The sequence below is a fragment of the Tamandua tetradactyla genome, chromosome 13 (genome assembly GCF_023851605.1).
Source record: "Tamandua tetradactyla isolate mTamTet1 chromosome 13, mTamTet1.pri, whole genome shotgun sequence".
Classification (NCBI taxonomy): Eukaryota; Metazoa; Chordata; class Mammalia; order Pilosa; family Myrmecophagidae; genus Tamandua; species Tamandua tetradactyla.
In genome coordinates, this window is record NC_135339.1 from 42,253,275 (window position 1) to 42,276,421 (window position 23,147).

The 23,147-nt window shown below is 35.1% G+C and overlaps 1 protein-coding gene across 1 annotated transcript in view; it reads left to right on the forward strand.

The window, feature by feature from the left end:
- Window positions 1-23,147, forward strand: part of PCDH15 (protocadherin related 15) — a 1,748,268-nt gene that overhangs the window by 412,104 nt on the left and 1,313,017 nt on the right. The window contains exon 2 of the mRNA XM_077125289.1: window positions 4,248-4,323. The gene's annotated coding sequence lies outside the window, so the exon portion shown is untranslated. The remainder of the gene's footprint in view (window positions 1-4,247; window positions 4,324-23,147) is intronic.

Sequence of the window (23,147 nt, forward strand, 5' to 3'; positions counted from 1 at the left end):
CCTCTGAGAGTACTCTCTTTCAAGGTTTAGCTATGCAATGCAGTTAGAGAATAGCCCCTGGCGAAAAGATGGGGTCCTCTTGGGGCTTTGTTTTGCAGTATCTTGTCCTGGGAATGGGGGCTTGGCCCTAGAAATTTCTCCATTAGCAAGCATCCAAGTGTCCCCTCTTCCCCAGGAAACAGTGCTTCCTCATGGTCCTGTTCAGTGCAGTGTATGTCCCTCAGATAGCAAAACTTTGCCCCAGGCTGCTGCCATTTGACAGTTCTCTACAGTGTCTGCAGGAGCAATCCGTGAGCCTTCTCCTACATACAAGACAAGGTCTGCAATGGCGCATCCCCAGTCAGTGCCCGGGTTGTTTGCTGGTTTGTGACCAAACATATACACTTCCAGTACATGCATGAGGATCTGTTCCTTCCACACTGGGAACAAGGGCCCTTACTGGGAGCTGGGAGCATGGGCAGGCTCTGCTCAGAACTGGGGAGGGGCTGGGAAGGGACCAGCCAGAGCATGAGCCAAGAGATCTTACCTTTAGCTCTTGTTGCTTAAAGCTACTGTGTGAGGCAGAACCCTGAAGTGGCTCAAGCCACCATTTTGATGAGTCAAACAGCTACTCCGTTATTCTTAAACATTTTCAGCATTCAGTTAATTGTACTAATATTTCTACTTTCACTTCACACCTATGCAAGTGCTGTTGTTTATGCTTTTTTATATAAATAATTGCTTCTGATAATTGGTTGTAAGTTATATGCATGCACACACAAGCTCATACAGATAGTAAACACCACATAATTCCATATTTTTAGCTGATTTACAGTTCTCTTGTGTTTAATTATGGGTTCAAAATGCAAAGTATTGCCCTTTTGTGAATGAAGTTTTCAGAGACTGAAATTTCCTCTTATGAAGCATGCAGTATTTTACCGTAAATGATGTCAAATCCCTTCATTATTCAGGAATTATCATAGGTGGAGTCATTTTTCAATTCGATTACACTATAAATTTGCATGTGGTTACACCTTTAGTGACTCTGTCAAAGGGCTGAAATGCAGTTGAACAATATATCTTGTTGGTTAAATGTTGTCTTACAACACCATGGGGGTCAGTCATGAATAAGATTTTCTAAAGCAAACAATATTTTTCTGGGCAAGGAATTGCCATACTAGTTTGAGTTTATCAAACTCACTTCCAAAATGGCACACTTCCAAAATGCTGTGCATGGAACTGTATATGTTTTAAATTAATACAATATGTTCATCTGTTATTTGTTCTAGTTAATATTAGGACAGTCCAGAGCAATTAGGAAATCTTGCATTGATTCTTGGTACTACATAGATTCAAGCAGGTTTCTGTTGCAATATCAGTATAAAGATAGTTTTTGATGTTAATGTTGAGGAATTGTGTTTTATGCTATTGTGGAATATATGAATTAGCTCAGAAAGTTGATACAAATTCTAAGATACCACGTCTGTTTTACCTCCCAATTTTTGAAAACATATGAATTGTATATTAATTCAAGATCTACACTTGAGATATAAACTCTGATTCATAACATCCCAAATCTAGGTTTGGTAATAGAAACTTTTAAAGAAGTGAAAATTTTAAGTAATTGTTTGGTCTTTGCAAATATACTAATAGCACATGCACACAATCACATGCAGTTAACTCTTTCACACACATACAATTTTGATTCTACTGAAATTATACAAGTTTCCTTTTTATTCATCTTCTATCCCCTGTTCATGGGGCATTAAATGCTCTAAGTGTGAAATTACACATCTACAATTTCTACTATGTTTTACAAATGTGTAATCATTATTCAGAAATCGTGATGAGCAATCCCACATCATAGAAAAACTTCACTGAACTATGTTAAACAACCAAGGATGACGTTATTTAGAGCTACCTTGGTAGAAGAGAGAAAACAAGGAAGACAGGGGTGGGTGAGTTGTACAATCCAGGGTAAGGGAAATGGGAAAGTACCAGTAAGCCTTCTAGCCAAAGAGGGAAAGGGAGCTTGGGGAGAGGTTTAGGTTGAAGTAGCTGGTACTAAATTGTCTATTTCTCCCTCCCCCTTTTGTTTTCTGCTATCTGAATTACGATTTGTCTACACTGTTACACAGCTGAAAGGCTAGTTTCAAGGACGTCAGGGGAGGGGAGGGAAAGGCTCCGAACACTCCAGAAGCTAGGCTGGCAGGCTGATGGAGACAAAGAAAATTAATCTAGGTCACCCATTATTTTAAACATGGACCCAATATGCAGTCTAAATGATTTATTTGGAACAGGTTTCCACACTATTCAGAAATGTAGAGAACCCTCGAGGAAAATCTAGCTATTTCTAGAATTTGAACTACTCTCAAAGGCTGAAGGTCACTAATAATTTTCCTCTAAATGTTGTCATCGTTCATTGAATCAATAGAAAAAATTCAATTTTATTCAACTGCAATATGTTTTTACAGTTATTATTGCTAAAATATATATTAAAGGATGACCAATTTCAGGAGTTTTTCAAATGTGTTCTGTCTGACCTTAGAGTCATACAAAAATGACTCAGATATTACCAAGAGGCAGCAGAGGGCTTGTTAAGCAGTGGTATAAAATTTTGAGGCTCTTATAAAGTACAATTTATAATTTAATTGAAAAAGTTCCACTTATCTGTTATATACTGATGTTAACCCTACTTTTTATTGTGGAAAAAAAAAAAAGAAAAATATGTTGCTTAAAACTTTTATTTTGAAAACTGTCCTATTCCTATTCATCTTTCCCTTTAAGTTAAATGTTTCTTAATCCCAGTGTAGTATAAAAATTATTTTGTATGTACTAATTTTAATCTTATGTAAATATATATATTCATGAAAAAAGACCATTTTTCAACATTTTAATGATATGGCCTAGATTTTTCTGAATTTTTATCTTCTTTTTCATTGCATTTGTTTGATATTTAAAATAGATAATTTTAGCAAGACTGTTAAAAAAACATAGTTTTGACTAATTATCTCCACTTAGTAGGTAGATTCCAGGCAATATTTATTGTGAGAAACAAATCATAGTTTTTGTTTTTCCATTAATTAAGTGCATTTGATAATCCCACTGTCTTAGTTTCTAGAATTGCTATAACAAAATACCACTACAAGATGGTACTTTTTGTTTGAATGATTTATTTGTTTGAATAAATACAGCAGAAATTTATTCTCCCACAGCTCCAGAGTCTAGCTATCCAAAAACAAAGGGCCATGCTCCCTCTGATGTTAATAGAGAAGAATCTGTTCCATGCCTCTCTCCTGGCTTCCGGTGGTGGCCAGTAATCCTTGGCATTCCTTGACTTGTTGTGCAACTCAGTCTCTGCTTCCATTATTACATGGTTGTCTTCTGCACGTGTGTGTGTCTCCTCTCCTTTCTCCTAAAGACTCCAGTCATATTTGATTAAGGGCCCACCTTATTCCAGTATGACATTTTAATTTGCTAATTCCTTCTGTAATGGTCCTATTTTCAAATAAGGTCACATTTTTAAATACTGGGGATTAGGATTAGAACATATCTTTTGGGGAAACAAAATTCAACTCATAACGTCCATATATTTGATGTAGTTTTATGGATGTTTGAAACAGACTATAGCTATATCAAGTTTTTAAATATTCTGATATGTTCATATTCAGTGCAGTACTAACTATGGATCTGTAGGAGCTACAAATTATTTATATATGTTTTCTACTTTGAAAGAAGTTCAAAACTCAATGTTTTAAGATTTTGCGTTGTTTTATTATTTCTCTGTGGAAAAAAAACAAAACAAAACATGGGTACAAAATTTGTGAATCTAGGTTAGTAATGGTATGGTATAAAATGCTGCAAGCTAAATATGATATGAAATCAAAAGTAACTTTAGTTGCTAAAGTAAATAACTTCCTTAACCTAGTTCTCCTTAGTCCTGGATCTGTTTGGGCTGTGTTTCCTTGTTAGGACTCTAGCCAAATTGCTTCAGAATGTATGTAGCTGGAATTGTTTTCCAAGTTTCCTAAATAAATAATGTAACCTGGAGTATAGATGATGGCATATATTTTGAGGGTTTAGTTTTATATCAGATGTGTCTTGCTTCCACAACTTTACAAACTTAATGTTTGTAAAATTTACTTTTCAGAGTTTACAGTAATCAGTCTCAAACATGAGTATAATCTGTAGGAAACTGAATTGCTCATATGTTCTACACTTGGAGTAAAGTCTTCGATGTCATATTGATTGATAACTTTTTCCAATAGGGAAATGAAAACATCATTCAAAAGAAACAGCAGAAGTTACTAAACACACCAGTTGACAGAGAGACAAGACAATAAGGTGAGTAGAAGTTAAATTTTTTTTAAGTTATCTTTTTTATGTATTTTGCTGATTCCTTGAAGAAATGCAATACATTGGATCTGCGTATCTGGTTACATTCATCAACAATGCATGAAGTTTAATTTATAAGCTTTGGTCACTCTGTTTAAGCCGAAATATGCATATCTGATTCATCGAAGCCAGAAAGAAAGAAAGGAGTTAATCACAGAGTGTACAAAGTGTCTCCTCAGAGATGTGAAATACCAGTTGTTCTTCCTTTAATATATTTAAAACAAGCAAGTCCGTTACCCTGTTCAGATTTGTTATTCTTCATTGATTGTCTCATTCTCTTGGAGGATATTCTGTCTGTAAAATTTGTAGACACTTTAAATCCATCATCACGTGTCAAAGGCCCATCAGGTCGGTGGCTCTTTTTGAACTTTGTTGTTTCAGAAAACCATAGCAGAGTATTATGGGCATAAGTTTGACATTTTCAGGATGAAAATCAATTTTCTTTTATGTGTTTCTGAAGTGAGGCTTGTGTTTTAATTGCGGAAAAAATGGCTTTTAGAACTTTGGGAACAGGAAAAAGGGAATTTAGATTAAAATTTGGCTAACAATCCCTTCAATGAGAGCAAAGGAAGATCTGTTTTAGTGGGCTAATACTATTTTACATCATGGAAATTAATCAAAAATAGAAACTTAGGGAAACACATACAGAAAAAGAATAAATTCTCCAAATCAAGAATGTAATGAATGGAATTATATTTAAAGAGTTTAGTTAGAACTGAAAGCATAATATTTCAGGGAAACAAATGCTTTTATATAAGAAAGGCAAAATTATAATTTATAATAGTGAGATATATGCATATTGTGTGTTTGCATGCGCCTGCCTACCTTTGTCATGTCTACCCCTCTTACCAGAATTTAGGTTGTCATAAAGATTAAAAAAAAATTCTCCTTTGTCCATCAGTATGTTTACCTCACTGATCATAAGAACTGCAGCATTGTAGAAACTCCATAAGTATTTGCTACCTGAATGTTTTTAAATATTTAAAACCTCAACAATATCTTTATGATGTTATATCTCTGCAATGTAAATTATAAATGTGACATAAAAAGCAGTCTTTGTGAATGGATCTGTCAAGTTTTGGAAAGAAAGAGTTGAAATGATTTTCTCTTGTCCATAATTATGAATTCAGTTTTTAAAATCTGCTGGGTTTTTAAGTGTTCTCAGTCCCCATTTGTGTGCATCAACATGTCTGTGTAGTATATTTATATGCAAATGAGGCTTTATATTTCTGACAATAGCTTTATTCCTTATGTAAACATATTTAAATTCTATATAATAATATATTTCAGGTGACAAACGTTTCCTAGAAAGGACCATGTCAAAGTTTGGAAAAAACATGATACCGCTTTGTTGATGAGTGCATAGAATCATGAAAAGAATAATAGAAGAGATATTAATTTCATGACCTAAAGTATTTTGCCATTTATAGTTCACGATAAATTCCCAATAGACTTTCATCATTCAAATACAAATATAAAATGAATAGCTTCTTATCTAAGAATAATTAATGGCCATTGAGTTCATGGGTTTACATACTTGCGTATGTATGCATAGGTGTAAAACGGGAGAGAGAGAGGAATTGGGGAGAAAGAGAAGGAGAGAAACAAAGATAGAATAGATGATGGAATAGTTTATAAGATTCCAATACCAACAAGGTCATGCCAATAGTTCCAGTATAATAAATTCCTTGAAGGGGGAAAGTAAAAGTTCTCCATGTGCTCTTCCTCACCCTACTTTAAGGAAAGCATGTGTTCAAATGGGAACTAAAAATGAGAAGGTCGATCCGAATTCTATTTCATTAGATGTACAAAGGGCAATAATTTAAGCAGTGTAAGAAAATATAATAGTTTTACATAAAATGGAGTTTTTAACTGTGAAATCTATCACATTAATGTACCAAAAGCCTAGTATCCCTGGATCCATTTAAATTGGATTAAATAATTTAAATCCAAGAGTCTAGATTCTCCCCTCAAGCACATTGACTATTGTTTTCATACTAATTATTCACATCACTCAGACAATTTCTACCTAATTGTTTAAAGTGCAAGGTAGCTATAACTTTTACCTCAAGGAAGCCTAAAGTGGTCCTTTTATGTGGGCCAGGGAAGGTTTTTAAGTGGCTTAATTGTATCAGGAAAATGACTTAAATAACAAGTGTATTCCAGACTTAAATATTATCAGATGAGGTGATCATTTAATGGTAAAAAACACAATTCAATTCAACAAGTTTTTTTGTACTTGTTCTATAGCAGCATTTACCAAACTGGTGATTTTCAGACCACCATATTTGAGATTTAATCCATTAAAAAAAAATTGTGTTGTCAAAAATGTTTAGGAAATGACCTGGAAATCCGTATTACATAAGACATATTAAAGACTCAAAAAAATTCTGCCATAAAGAAAAGCTGTTATATTCTGGTTATTAAATTGTACTTGTTTGGTTATTAAATTGTTTTTGCTTTTTGTTTTAAATTTTCCTAATAAGAGAAGTTGGCATATTTTTAAATACAGGGGCAGAAAATAAATATTTAGGCTTTGGGGGCCATATGGTCTCTGTGACAACTCAATTCTGCCTTTGTAGTGCAAGAGCCATGACAGACCTTACATAAACAAATGAGCATGACTGTGTTCCAATCATAATTTATTTAGCAAAATAGCTAGTGGGCTGGATCTAGCCTGTATGCAGTAGTTTGCAGATCTCTGATAATAATTGCAGAGGTAGTTGTGGAAATCTCTATTCTGAAGCAATGATCCTGCTTTATGTATAAAGTCCAAACTTTCTAAAAGTTAAGCTTCAAAAAGACAGCTTCTATTCTTTGCTTACTGTCATCCTTGACAAGAATGTAGCTGTAGAGAAAAGAATGATGAAGGGAATCACTTTTTAGAGAAAAATCAACTCTTTTGACCCTGGTAATTCCTGGCTATCACACTACTATCAACTCTGTGCCACATCTGAGATGACTAAAGAAAATGAATATACACTGTTCCTGCCCTCACTGAGTTTAAGGTCTGCTGGGAGTGTCAATCATAATTTTTCAGAGGATGGCATATAGAGCTTGTAAACAAGAGACTATAATAAAATCTGTGATATTAATGCCATGTGAGCAGTATGCAATTTGTTAAACGGATTAAAAATCACAGATGATTTTTTTTTTTTTTTTTACCAATGACCTACCTCTCCCTTTATTATCTAGTGTCCTAAGGTGGCTTTTCCCTACATTATCCTCTCCTTTACATCCCGCTATACTGTTCGTCCTATTTTCTCAAGCTATTTCTTCTACTCAATCTCAGTGATATGCCATTCACCACCTGGCTCTGAGGACCAACATCGAATTGCCATTCTCAGCACTTATCAGATAGACTTTACCATTAATGGTCGATATTGGTATTTAAATTCCCTCACATCTTCACCTCTAACGTTTTGGCATGTTCTAAGTGGATGTTAACTCCTAACATAATTAATGTTTCTCTTGAAATCTCCAAACTCCATGTATTGGGGTAAAAGATAGGAGCACCTTTACCTGTGATAACCACCATTTTTTGCCTCTACTACTTTTCTTTTTTTTTTTTAATTAATTAAAAAAATATTAACTAACACAACATTTAGAAATCATTCCATTCTACATACACAATCAGTAATTCTTAATATCATCACATAGATGCATATTCATCATTTCTTAGTACATTTGTATCGATTTAGAAAAAGAAATGGAAAGACAACAGAAAAAGAAACAAAACGATAATAGAAAAAATTTGTAAAAAATTAAAAATAAAATAATAATAATAATAATAATAAACTATACCTCAGATGCAGCTTCATTCAGTGTTTTAACATAATTACATTACAATTAGGTAGTATTGTGCTGTCCATTTCTGAGTTTTTGTATCCAATCTTATTGCACAGTCTGTATCCCAATTACCCATTATCTTACCCTATTTCTATCTCCTGATGGTCTCTGTTACCAATGACATATTCCAAGTTTATTCTCTAATGTCGGTTCACATCAGTGGGACCATACAGTATTTGTCCTTTAGTTTTTGGCTAGTCTCACTCAGCATAATGTTCTCTAGGTCCATCCATGTTATTACATGCTTCATAAGTTTATGCTGTCTTAGAGCTGCATAATATTCCATCATATGTATATACCACAGTTTGTTTAGCCACTCATCTGTTGATGGACATTTTGGCTGTTTCCATCTCTTTGCAATTGTAAATAATGCTGCTATAAACATTGGTGTGCAAATGTCCGTTTGTGTCTTTGCCCTTAAGTCCTCTGAGTAGATACCCAGCAATGGTATTGCTGGATCGTATGGCAATTCTATAGTCAGCTTTTTGAGGAACCGCCAAACTGCCTTCCACAGTGGTGGCACCATTTGACATTCCCACCAACAGTGGATAAGTGTGCCTCTTTCTCCGCATCCTCTCCAGCATTTGTCATTTTCTGTTTTGTTGATAATGGCCATTCTGGTGGGTGTGAGGTGATATCTCATTGTGGTTTTGATTTGCATTTCTCTAATGGCCAGGGACATTGAGCATCTCTTCATGTGCCTTTTGGCCATTTGTATTTCTTCTTCTGAGAGGTGTCTGTTCAAGTCTTTTTCCCATTTTGTAATTGGGTTGGCTGTCTTTTTGTTGTTAAGTTGAACAATCTCTTTATAAAATATTCTGGATACTAGACCTTTATTTGATATGTCATTTCCAAATATTGCCTCCCATTGTGTAAGCTGTCTTTCTACTTTCTTGATGAAGTTCTTTGATGCACAAAAGTGTTTAATTTTGAGGAACTCCCATTTCTTTCTTTCTTTCTTCAGTGCTCTTGCTTTAGGTTTAAGGTCCATAAAACCGCCTCCAATTGTAAGATTCATAAGATATCTCCCTACATTTCCCTCTAACTGTTTTATGGTCTTAGACCTAATGTTTAGATCTTTTTTGTTGTTGTTGTTGTTGCAGATGATTTTTGTTGCATGTATCAGGCAAAGAGTCATGTAGGCAATATTGTTGCAGATAAACTTGAAAAGATTATACCTAGATTTCAGGTCACTGTTAACAGACAGAGGATGATGGCAAATCATTGCTGCTAGAGGGAAGAGGGTGAGTAAGGACAAGGAGATGGCAATAGAGAAAATGTGCTCTTTATCCAGAAAATAGTTGTTTGGCAGCAGCATCTCCCATAAATTTGGAAAGTAAGTCTGCATCAACAAGGTATTTGAAAGACACTATATGTAGAATTCTTGCCTGCCATGCTGGGTTCGATTCAGAACCCAGGCGCTTACCCCCTTCCTTCCTCCCTCACCAAAAAAAAGACACTACATGCTTAATTCAGTAGAAAAGCCAAGCCTCTGAAGGGTGTTAGCATGGTAAGGACATGATTTATTCATTGTCTTTTTGCCCACAGATAAGAATGATGCATTTGTACATTACCTGAGAATGCTGCTCATATTGCCTGATATAAGTTGCAACACAGACAATGCTTTAGGTAGCTCTGAGAGTTTCAGACACCAAAAAACAAACGAACAAAAAAAAAAAAAAACACAAACAACCAAAAATATTACTTGGATATATTAGGATTGAATGAATATACGTAACAATAAAACCTATAGCGGTCCTCCTCCCAGCAAGGTAAATCCCGAGTGTGGCAGTTGCTTGGATGTTTCCAGGGATGCCTTCTTGGTGGTTCTGTCTATGATGTAAGATTGCTTCTGCCTTTCTACCCAGCCTCCAAACTTCAGGAAGGGAAAAGCTGCGCCAAAGATGTAGCCCTACTTACTGGAAAAGCTACATTTTTTCAGAGGCACCAACCAGATACAGATTGTTCTTGTTGAATGTGTGCACTCGAATTGAATCATGTGAGCTCTCCACACTGCAGGGTAGCAGGGTAAACGAGTGTGACTGTGCTCCATTTCATGTGGAAATGACAGTAAAAGATGGAGAGTAGCTTTAAAAATATCCACTTCTATACACAGGAATGTCAGAATTTTCAGAAATGCAGAAGATGGGTTTACACAATATATATTTTATATTTATATCCCAGGTTAATAAATATAATCTAATGCACTTAGTGAGAGAGAAAAGAAAAGAGAACCGTCTTTTGAAAAATGGTAAACAAAGATATATCAGATCTAAGTGATGCAAGTGGGATCTATCAGATGGGATGTGATGAAATATTCAACAGCTTTTCCATTTGAAAATGTATTAGCATCTTTTTAGATGTAATGTTTATTTATGTTTTGTGGGTGGTGTTTTATTATCTGGACGTTGTATAAAAATTCTGAGTACTTGCCGTCAGAAGTTCTGAAATCTAGTCCCAGGTCCACCATTTACTAGCTATTTAGCCATACTGAAGTCATTTATCCACACACACAGGACAGCAGGCTCCCTTTCATCTTTTGTAAAATGAGGATAATAATAATTGCACTTCACACTGGGTAGATTTGTTTCAAGGCCCAAATGAGGTGATATTTTAAAAATGGCTTCAGCAGCAGCAAAACATTCTAAGATCTCTTTCTCTTTCCCTTCACTCTTCTTTCCTGTATACACTATTGTCCCGCCCCTCAAGTCCTTGAGATTGTAAATACCAACATAGAAATATATCCGGTGCCTCTGACAGCTTCTGTCATTCAGTTTGTTTTTTTCTACTTAGACCAAATTGAGTCATGCTATTAGGTGCTTCTTCTTTAATGATTGCATCTGTTTCTCGCTTCAGAAGCTTTTATCTCTGACCTCAGACCCTTTGAAAGCCTGTCACATATAATCAGCTGCTATTCAGTTTGTCTGAACATTGAAGTTCATATATCAAAATTAGAGAAACTGATTGTGGTGACACTTTTGTTTTGGAAGAAAATCAATGGCTCAGATGACTTTTGGGGTCATTACGAAAGAGGAGGGTTTTCCCTTACTAGATAACTGATGAGTTAAAACCCTTTGAAATAGGTAATGCCAATGATATCATCTCCCATCCCCACAAACATCCTTCCTTCTGTATTATTTCTGTTAGACTCGATCACATCAGTAGAGTCCCAAAGAATTAATATTTCACACATCAGATCAGAAATCCAAACCTAGCGTTCACCTCCACTACTTGTATATGAGTTTCTTAAAATTTTTCAGTTATCAAACTAGAAGGAAAATACATACATACATACATACATATATACATATATATTATTTTGAATATATGTGACTTTGGCGCTCTGTAGTACAATATATTCACCAATAATATATGTTACATTCATGTGTATGTCTGTAATGATTTTCTATGCATCCATCCCTATCAGTGATTGATGAGACTACTTCCACATATAGGTTAAGTCCCTTTATTGTGGAAGTAATAGTAAAGTGTAACTCAAATTGATATGAACAATAAAGTAAATGTATTGACATATGAATCTGAAAGTCAAAACCTACTCTTCAGGCTTCAGGCAAGGATTGATCCAAGGGCATAGTGAAATCACCACCTCTCAGCTTTGATTTCGTTGATGATGGCTTCATTTTAAGACAGGTCTCCCTCATAATCTCACTTTAACTTATCAACTCTCAGTAGCATAAATGATTCTGAATTAACTTCCATAACATTCATAATATGTCAGAAACAGCACTTTATTTAGGCTACCTTTGTCACATGCCTACCCCTCAACCAGTCAATCACTGGCTCCAGTGCTTACTGACTTAGCTTAAGTTCTAAACTCCGCTTGTAGAAGCAGACCACAGTCAGAATTCCCAAAAAACACAGAGGTCCCCAGAGATTGCAACTCTTCAAAAGGGAGGGAAGGATGTCAGACTGGCACTCTTCAAAGCCTACTTTATTCCCATCAAGAAGATAATCAATTTTATGTATGCATATATGTATATTTAGCATCTGGGTTCTGACTCCTGACTTAAAGAATGAAGACAGCTATTCTCCCCTGGTTTAAAACAAACAAACACGCATCAAAAAACTGCCTTCATGGGCAATTAGCCATGATTCTTTTAGCTATCTATTATTGCAAAGATCACAATCATCAGTACTTTTAATATCTGCCAGGTGGGTTTAACTAGCTTGTTTAATAACTCCATGTAAAAGTGAATTTTGTTCATTTTCCAAAGATATTTACAAATTTATTTGAAAAATTTCAACAGGAAAGAAAATTCTTAAAGTTAGATATTGCTTGAGTGCTTTATTTGAATACTTCAGGCTCACAGCCAACCTTTATAGTATCGTTATCCTTAAACGTATTTCCTGTATAATAATTTATTTGGCTGTGTTCATGGATTGGGGTCTGGGTCCCTGATTATCTATCATTATGTGCATTAAATAGACCTCAGCTTTATTTCTGGGGTACCATTTGTTCCCTTATGATTTTCCTGGGTTTATTTTTCTTTCCTTCCATGCACAGGTCATGTTTAGGCTCCTCTAGCTGATGCAGTCCCAGCCCTCCAGCCCTGGCTTTATTAGCTGCTGAATGATGTGGATGGAGCCTTAGTGAAAATAATTCTATTTTAATTCCTTATCAAAAAGCAATAATAGGGCAGTGTGACAGTGGCTCAGTGGCAGAGTTCTCGCCTGCCATGCCAGAGACCCGGGTTTGATTCCGGGTGCCTGCCCGTGTGAAAAAAAAAAAAAAAAGCAACAATATCTAATTTTTACTGTCAATACATAGTAGGTCTCAACTTTACAAACCTTTTTTTTAGGAACCTTAGCCTTCTCATTTCTGCTTTTTTGGGGGGGGAGGGGGATACATGGTCAGGAATTGAACGGGGGTCTCCTACATGGAAGGCAAGAATTCTACCACGGAACCACCCATGCATCTTTCTTAGCTTCCTCATTTCTACTGACATACTAAGAGCACTGTGACATCAGCTCATGCCCTCAGGGAAGTGGTGGATCTTGTTGACATTTATGAGATAGTTCTATGAGAAGTTCTTTAAGGAAAAAGCCCCAATAATCATGTTTCGGTGTCTACCAATGGAAGGCTGTGAAAAATGTTCATTAAAATATTATCTCTAAAGACCTGATCAGGAAACATTTTTCTTTGTCCATACATGAGGACCAAAATAGCATTTTTCCTGATCAGTGTTTTTTTAAAGGTGTAAGTAGATATAGAAATAGATGATAGATGATAGATGTAGATGTGAAACAATTATGTTACATTACTTTTAATTAAAACTGGGATTTTTTTGGTATGAGCCTATGCATACTAGTTATTTCTATTTATCTCCAGAATACTATTTATATATTTACTACAAATGTTTATGTATATATATATACTACTTATATATTTACTTCTACATTTGTATCAGGATGCTGTATTCATATGCATGCATACAGGTTTATAAATAGATCTTTATACATACATATAAAACACGTAGAATTTCACAAATACTGCTTTCTGAGAGTTAGTTTCCTTTGACTGTTTTTCTACTCTTATTTTCAGTATGACTGTACAAGAACCCCCGCCCCCCACCCCTAGAGGATTTTTGCATAACGTGCAACTGACGTCTTCAAAGTTTTCATAGTCATTAAAAATAATTAGTAGTTCCTTTTGGATTCAAAATATTCATAGATATTAAATAAAAGAAAAACTGTAAAGTCTCTATTTTTTTCAGTATGCTTTTTTTGGGTGGGTGCATTGTCCAGGAATCAAACCTGGGTCTCTGGTAGAGGAGGCGAGCATTCTACCCTTTCTTAAAAATTCAATGTGTTAAAACCCCTGAAAAATAAGTTCATATTTTCTGTTTACTGAAGTCATAAAAATTTCCTTCACTTCGACTTTTCATGATTACTCTTAATACTCTCTAAGATTTTCTTAACATACGAACTTAAGCAAGAAATTAGGTTAGTGATAGGAAAATTATATAGTAAGGACTTATATAGTAAGATTTTACATGTGTGATTTCTTTCTCTGTGTGTACAAATTGAGCTAAAAACTGTAAATTCAGCCATTTTCAGAACTCAATAAGTGTTTTTAATGTGAAAGTCAAATTTTAAGTGTTTAAATGTCTTTTCCTCCTCTTAGGGTTTTGACAACTATTAGTTTTTGTTCACAGTTGCAGCCATTCCTTGACTGACCTGTATGAGCGGAACACACTGCCTTGTCTTCAATATAGACACTTCCTGCCTGAGACAATGCTTAGAGGATACAGTAGCAGAGCCAGAAATTGACCCTACCTGTGTCAGACTTCAGTGCCCATTTTATTTTCACTAAGTAGAACTGGTTATGTTGAATGTGAGTGAGAAAGGAATGGCACTTGATGTAATTAAACCTGTCAAGATAACAAGCCTTTGCAGGGGTCCTTAGGGCAAGGCCATATGAGGCTGCTATCACTGAGGTGCCTTTTTTGAGAATTCAGAAAAGACCCCTCTTCTGAGTAGAAACAGTACAGTTCCGCTCTCCTCAATAACAGTTACAAAAGTTCAAACCACTTTGGACAAGCCAGTCTGGTGAGTCAGTCCTCCCTTGAGACCCAGGCAGCTCTGTCCATGCCAAGGCGTGATGTGCAGCCCAGTAAGGGAAGGAGCGGGCTGGGTGTTAGCCTCCCACTTGGGTGAGCTCAGGGAGCAAGGCTGGACAGGGCACAATCTGCCCAGACTTGGGTGTGGGCGTGGCCGTGTGTTTAGCACCTCAACTCGCTCTACATTCAGTTTCATTTTGTTTCCATTGACGGGTGACATTTCAGACATATGAGCCATCTGTGTGTGTATCTGGACAAAATGGATGAGGTCAGTTAAATGGTACAAGTAAAAGACAACAATCCTTTCAAAGTCAAGTACTTAAAAGTAATTAAATAGTAATTCAATCATTTGGATCGCCTTATTTTATATTTTTTTAAAAATAGCTTTTATTTTGATTATCAGTCTGCATTCCTCTGAACATTGTTAATTATTCCCACTAAAATAAAGAAAAACCATGTTAGCGGGAGGGAAAATACATCACCTAGCCAAGTCAGAGAATACACAAACATACACACATAAACGCATGTGCGAAGAATATGTATAATACACATATGTATGCATGTATATGTACACACACACACTCACCCACATAAAGATATAACTGTATATATAAAATTATGAGGGCTCTGCACTGTCTTAATTTTTATATATCCTCTCAATTTAAGTATCCACTGTCTGCTTAGCACAAAAGTAAATTGTTCTTTGAACATTGAATTACAATCTAATATCTAACCCTTAATATTTCCTTGAACCTGTCTTCTCTGCCACAGTTCCAGTTCTCACCACCTCATAATGCAGTCATTTGATCAGTCCACGAAGGGTCTTTCTAGCTTTCAAATCATTCTCTAGGTAATGGGTGTCATGTAGCAGGGAAAATGGACTTGAGTGTTGATCTCATCCATTTTGAAACCTTGGCTCTAATATTTATAAGCTGTGTGTTTTCTGGCCTCCATTATCCTCTCCAACTTATTTCCCATTATTCCCCTTTTTCACCATTATAACTCATACACCAGTTTACAGTGAATTGAGTAATTACAGCCTCACGGTCCCATAATCACAATTTAAAAATATCTTAGAAAAAAAGTTGCCTTAGAAAATTCTAAAACAGAAAGATTTTTTCTTTTGTAATTCATCAGGCAAAAATCTATCCTGAACTATTCAGATATACTTTGCAAACTGTATTTATCCACTTAATGTAAATATTTGTGTTTCACTGCAGAAATGTTAATATGTTTGACTATGAGATACAGCATCCAGTGAGATGTTATATGATAATCTGTATATGGAATGCTTTTTTTAAAAAAATCTTTTACCAAGGTTTTCAGAAAAGGAATCTGTACTTATAACTTTACTCACACCTACTATAGCATTAACATACTTGTCTATTGTCACAACTCCAAACCCCTATCTCTTCCTTCCACATAGCAAAACCCCATATGTTCCTTAAAATCCATTCTAACTATTACTTCTTTCCTGATTCATCTCTTATCCTTGTTTATATGTAAACACATCCTTTATATCCTGCCTCTATCTTTATTTCTTGATATTGTTATTATCTGTTTATAAATGTCATGTCAGACAAATCTTGCAAACATCAAGAACTGAAATTGTGGTTTTTTCATCTTTATATCATCAGTTCTTAACATTATCTTAATAAACAAAAGGGATTTATTAACTGTTAAATATAGTTGAAATGAACAATATTATAGGAAACATTAATCAGCAAAGAAAAAACTTTTATTTTTCCTCAGTGTTTGACCACATTGTCATGTGAGACAGAGGGCTTTGTGGCTCATTATTAAATGTTTACCTCTGGTTATCTCAGAATAGCTTTAAAACAATAGGGTAGCGTTTTAAATTTGTTAGACCATGTTGATCATCAACAACTATTTTCATGTTTATTAACTGCTACTTAACCCAGCAAAGTGGGAAGACATAATGATCATTATTTACATTCTTGCATATTTTTACATATATCACTAACATTCATTAGTCGTGATGGTTATATGAACAATAAAAGGCCACATTTTAAAATAACTTCCTTCCTTAAAGTCATCTACTAGAATACATAGCTCTGATCTCCATATACCCCATCTTTATAATTTTGTGGAATCTTACATACATTAATTTAAAAAAAAATATTACATTTCTCTATTATGTGGAGGAAAACATTCTACCATTCCCAAGGAATTGAATGTAGATTTTCAAAAAACTCAAAATGTATCATTTTAGCTTTGTAGTATGGTAGAAATTATTCTTTATCATATAAAGCAACTGTGAGAAAAAATGTTTGACAAAAATGACAATTTTTTCTTCTCTTCTCAGTTTTGCAACTTAAAAAGATTTGGTAAAATTTGTGGAAAGCATGATGGGATCTGTGTTATTGTTGAATGGACAGATGTTTGCCTTTATTTAAAAGCACTACCCTACTATTAACTGTGATATTCAATTTATCTACTTCAAAAGAACGATGATCTGAATTGACTACAAATGTGAAATTGTGATTCCAGAGAGTCTCAGTTACCATTCAAACATTCATTGCATTAGATTTTCTTAATTTAATATTCAACAGCTTCAGAAATATAACTGAGAACATTTGGCTTTTCATTCCTGCTGTGCAAAGTATTAACAATATTGCATTCATTGCTTGTATTTTCTTTCTGAGCAAGTCCTAGTAAAACTTGAATAACAGTGATAGTTAACATATTTCAAAGGTATTTTAGACCATTTCTATTTCAATTTCTCTACCATCATAGAGACACTCTTTAAGTGTACTATCATGACATTCTCATTTTCATGCTGTGTAATATTTTAATATCATGTGGTTATGTAAACTGATGATTGACTGTATAATCTTTCCCCTATAGTTGTGATATCATGTCAAAAAATGTAGCTGTATTTTGTGCATTTTATGGAATCACATGACTGTGGTATAGTTTTGGTACAAATGTGACTGCAACTATAAAATAAGCAGTGATGCGTTTCTTTGGAATCAATCCTATATATATATATTTCAGACTTTAAATGATTAAATTTTCAGCTATTTTTCATCTGGACTTGTTGCTAAAAGTGAGCAACTTAAAAATTAATTATAAGGTTAACAGTTTCCAAATGCTTTCAGAAATTTTGTATTATAAGGCCATTTTATCTCATGTAAAAACTGTCTGTACACTACATTCCAGGAACTAACTCACTTGATTGGCTGGTTGTAGCAGGCATGTGATACTAACCCAGCATCTATTCAGAACCTTCCTTTGCTTTGCTTTTCTCTTTCCAAAGTCTGATCCAACATTCCTAGCATGCGATTTGAACCTACACTGGTAGGTTCCCAGTGTCAGGTGTGGGCCTCAAGTAGTTTAATCCGTAAATGTAATTCAGTGTGTACATAGAATTCCCTTGGCCACAGTTTAGGAATGAGAATATGTTATTTTTCAGTTCAATACAGGCTAATGGTTCTCAATTCGAGAATTTATAGAGCTAGAACAGAATCTAAAAGTTGCTCAAGAAACTGCTATTGGGCATGTTGGCGTTCTCTTGGCGATAACACCAAGCAGCACATATACGAAATGAAGAGAAAGGAAACACCTGGATAAATAGCTATCTGATGCTAATCTTCTATCTGATACCTTCAGTTACATGAGGCCATATGTTCCTTTGACTGTCCAAAGAATTTAAATTGTTTCTTCTGTCACTTTCAACATAGATTTCTAACAGTCACAGAGGGGGATGCATTTTTCACTGCTCAATAATATCCGTCCTAACCAGAGAATATTCACGAGATGATTATAATATTCTGTCACCTGATTTGAAGAATATTTTTATACCTATAAGTATATACTTTATATTATATTATGCCATGTCTTAATTGGGATTTGTAAGGCTATTGTTGAACATAGATATATTTATTTTTTACATGAAAAGTGCTAAATGAATCAGAAAAATTTTAAATGTTTGCTAATTTATTTTTAATCAATTGAAAAGCATTTATTGAAACACTGATCCATCTTAAACACTGTGAAAATAATTCTGTATTTTGGGTCATTTGAATTACTAGAAACCAACTAAATGCAATGAATGTGTTTTAGCCATATTACTTATTTTTAACTACCACATTTGAATTTATTTCCATTATTTCTAGCCTGAGAGAATTAAGATGCAAAGCTAAAATAAACCACGTATTTCATCAAGAGATAGCAAAACTCACAGCAAGGTGATTGTAATAGCCAAGTGTATTAACTTATTTTGGTAACATTCAATCACAATTCAATTTAAAGTTCTGTCATTAACTACAATCGCAATTCAATTTCAAGAGTTCTTGCTAAGAATCCATTGTATATATCTTAGCAAAATGTTGAAATTTCTGTTTAAGAATTAAGAGAAAGATTAGAGTGAAATCTTCAAATGGGTTACAATTTCAGTCTTCAGACAATTTATAGAAATAGACTTTCTAGTAAAATACTGAAGCACGTTTTCCATAGTGTGACATTATATGCTACCAAACTTGAGGGTCATAATTTACTTTTAATTATAGATCTGAAAGGTTAAGTTTTAATGCTCACTTAACTGTGGAAAATCCTGAGGTTGACACTGCCAAGAAGGTTAACCATTCCCTGGGTTGCAAATTGAATAATTTTAATGATTAGTATGATGATATATACTCTTGAGTAATGGATGTATCCTATAGGACCTACTCCACAATGTCAGAAAAACCTCAGTACCTTTGCCAATGTGATTTAATCATGCTTGATTTATATTTTGGCTCATGGTCTCAATTTGTTCATAATAAATGTTAATACCTCACTTCGATACAAGAATTCATCATTCTTTTACTAAAATTTAGCAAGAAATTTTATTTGGGAGAATTTTGAAGCAAAAGAAAACAAGGGGATAATAAGTGGCATTTTTAGTAATATTTGGAGATGGGAAGTGGTAAACCCCATAACTATTAAGATGCAGAATACTTTTTTCTGTCGAGAGATTTACTGTTATATGTGAACATGTTTAAAAGGCAAGATTAGGTGGAGAAAAGGCAGCATATGTAATTCAAGGAGGAAAAGTTTTTCTTAGGAATCAGATGTCAGGAAAGAAGCAATGACTTATACTTCTGAGTTATCAAGGGAAAAATGAATGGAATATGAAAATCTAATCCCACAAATGGAAGTGTATCGGGAGAGGGGGCGGGGAGAGAGAGAGAGAGAGAGAGAGAGAGAGAGAGAGAGAGAGAGACAGGTGGGGGGAGAGAAAGAGTGAAGAAGTGGAGGAGGAAGAGTAGAAGAAGAAAGAAGAAAGGGAGGAGGGAGAACAGAGAAGGAGGAGGAGAAGTGGAAGGAGGAAGCAGAGAGGGGCAGAAATGGGGAGATAAGGAAAGACAAACAAAGGAGAGGAGCAGGAAAGAAAGTAAGAAAAGAAAGAAGAATAAAACTCTTATTTGAGCCTCTTAAACTGAACTCTAGGAACACAACACTTTTCTAGCAGTTTCTATTTCCTAGCTACATACAAAATATTTTTATCTCTGAGGCAAACCATTTTTAAATTTGAATTAGATGCTATTTAAAACTAAAGAAAATGAAAAAATTATCATTAGCCTACTTGATAAATTTTGTATCGATTGTTATTTCAATATCTTCTTTTTCTATTGCACTGTATGTTTATCATCCATGTAAAAAATTTTTCACTGCAATAGCTTTCATAAAAGTTCTTAATTTTATTTACATTTGAGCTCTTTATTTATTTAATGATTTAATGGGGCATGGCATTGTTTTTCCTCAATATTCTTCCTGTATATTAAACCAAGAAGATGCAGTACCACTATTTACTGAAAGTGTAATCACAAATCATAAAATATCTTCTATTTATAGTATTAAATGAGTTGTTACTCTAATTTTCCCTTAATATTTAAATTAGTAGTAAAGCAAATGATAAATAATAAAATACTTTATAATAGTTAATGATTTTTTACTGTTTCTCAAAATATTTCAGATAAAATTATCTCACAAGTCATAATTTGCACTCTTTTAATACCTAAATACAAACACTTTATAAGTTTCTCAGTTTAAAAGTTGTGTGTTTGTGAGCACATGAATTTTGAGGGAATTATACCATAAATTTTCTCACCAGACTTATTTTCTGGACTTTTCCTTGAATATTATTTAGTCGAATTGGCACATATAATATTATAAGATGATCTATATCACCGCCCTGCATTCTTCAAGTCCTTAAGAGTGGCACTAATCTTTGCAATCCCTCCAAGAATCTGGTAATGTTTCTGATTTACTATTTTGCTAGGTAGAGGCAGTTCTAGTGGCTTCCACTTGGCCTTTCCCACCATAATAGCCCTCACTAGATGAGTTAGATAGCCAATGTGGAGATTCTGCCAGCTTCTCAGAATATCTATTCCAATTATGCACTCTGGAACTGAAGAAATAACTACAGAATAGGTCTGGGGCCGCACTGGACCCACTGTGAGATGGACCTGAGATAAAACTCCGTTGATCACCCGATGTCCATAACCTCCCACTCTGACTGGTGGAACAGAGTGACATTTTGGGTCCCCTGGAATTAGTCACTTCTGAACCAATGTCTAATAATCCCCCAAATATCTGATCATTTCCTTTTCCCCAGTGCACAGTTACCCTGGTAAAAGGCCGTTGGTCTCCTTGGGGAAGGCTTGAAGGAAGATTAACAGTATAAATTTGTGGCAGTGTAACAGGGTTCCCCCCAAAGGGATCTGGCCTCCCCCTCATTCAAGGGGTTATGGATCTGTAGACTGTCTTAAGTCTGGAAATTGATTAAGGGGCTGTGACTCTTTGTTTTTGTAATTCAAGTTAGTCTTCTGTTCACTTGACCTAGAACTCTTTTGTTTATAAAGTTCAAACAAGAATTTAGTAGACTGCCCATCTATTGTACTTTTAGATTCCCCAAGATCTACTAGCCAATGCCAGAAGTCTCTGCAAGTCAGATTATTTTGACTCGTGCTTTGAGTCTGCCATTGATCTTTGGCGATAAAGTACTGCCACCTGACTTCAGCCAACTCGAGATCCAATCATCCCCATTGTGTTTATGGATTCATAAACAGCTCAGTGACAGCAGTTCCCACAATAATTTCTAACCTACAGAGAAGTGCACCTACAGAGCACTTCAGGGATGATGGTGCTATTCTCACAAATTTATTTCTCACAGTTCTGGTAAAAGGTGCATCCTCCAGACATTCCTGAGGTGTAAGAGCAGGTTTTGCATGATAAATCCATTCTAACATTCCAGTCTCTCTAAGCCTCTGGATCCCCTCATCTGCATTACACCAGGGCAGTTCTGGCATTTCACCATCAGGTTATGTTGGCCAACTTTTGATCCATGTTTCAGCCAACCATCCAAATAAACCCATAATGCCTTTTCTAATCCCTTGAGCTATAACATTGAATGCAGAATCTCTGCTTAATGGGCTCATATCAATAAATAAATTCAGCCTGATCCAGCCTTGTATTCCTCCCACCATTATCCCACACCCTTAAAATCCATTGCCACACATATTTCTCTGATTTCTGTCTGTATAAATTAGAAAACTCACACAGTTCTTTTGGAGTATAACGTACCTCCTCATGTGTGATACTTTGTACCTTACCTTTTGGGGCCTGTTGAGACTTTAGTTATAGGTCTACAAGAATTGAGGGGTGGTAGGGGTGGGTCATGAAAAGAATTAGAAGTATCTTCCAAGCCATTTGCTTCAGGGCATTCATTTGCAGTTTCATCTGGTGAAACATGATCACTTACTCTAGGGCTAATCCCTTCAGGTGGAGGTTGGGTAGCCAATTTCAGGGCAGGATGAGGTGGGGTGGCTATGTCCTCAGGGTAGACTATTAAAGGATTATCTAGAGAAAACTCAGCATGACCTAGGGTTTTGACCTTTCCACCGGAATCATTATTAATCCATATATCACCATCTCATTTCTCAGGGTCCCACTCCTTTCCAATCAATGCTCTCACTGTAACAGCAAACACCACATAAGATTGAGATTTCGGTTTATGTTGTAAAGTTGCTACTCTAACAATAAGATCCTGAGTCAGATTTTCAGAGCTCTCAAGTCTACAGCTACAGGAAATAAGATTTTCCTTCAGGACACTCATAGAAATGTTTACATCTGTCAGATGGAGTGTAAGCTTCTCATCTGAAGCCTTAAGCACATCCCTTTCACTCATTAATGTACAACAGTGTATCTAACAACAACCAGCCAACAGCTCTATACCTCCTATTTCCAAAAAACTATGTAAAGTTGTGAAAGACGTTATCCCCCAGAGCTTGGCTTCATGCAAGTGAAGCGTTAGGAGAATCGAATGGTGATATTTTG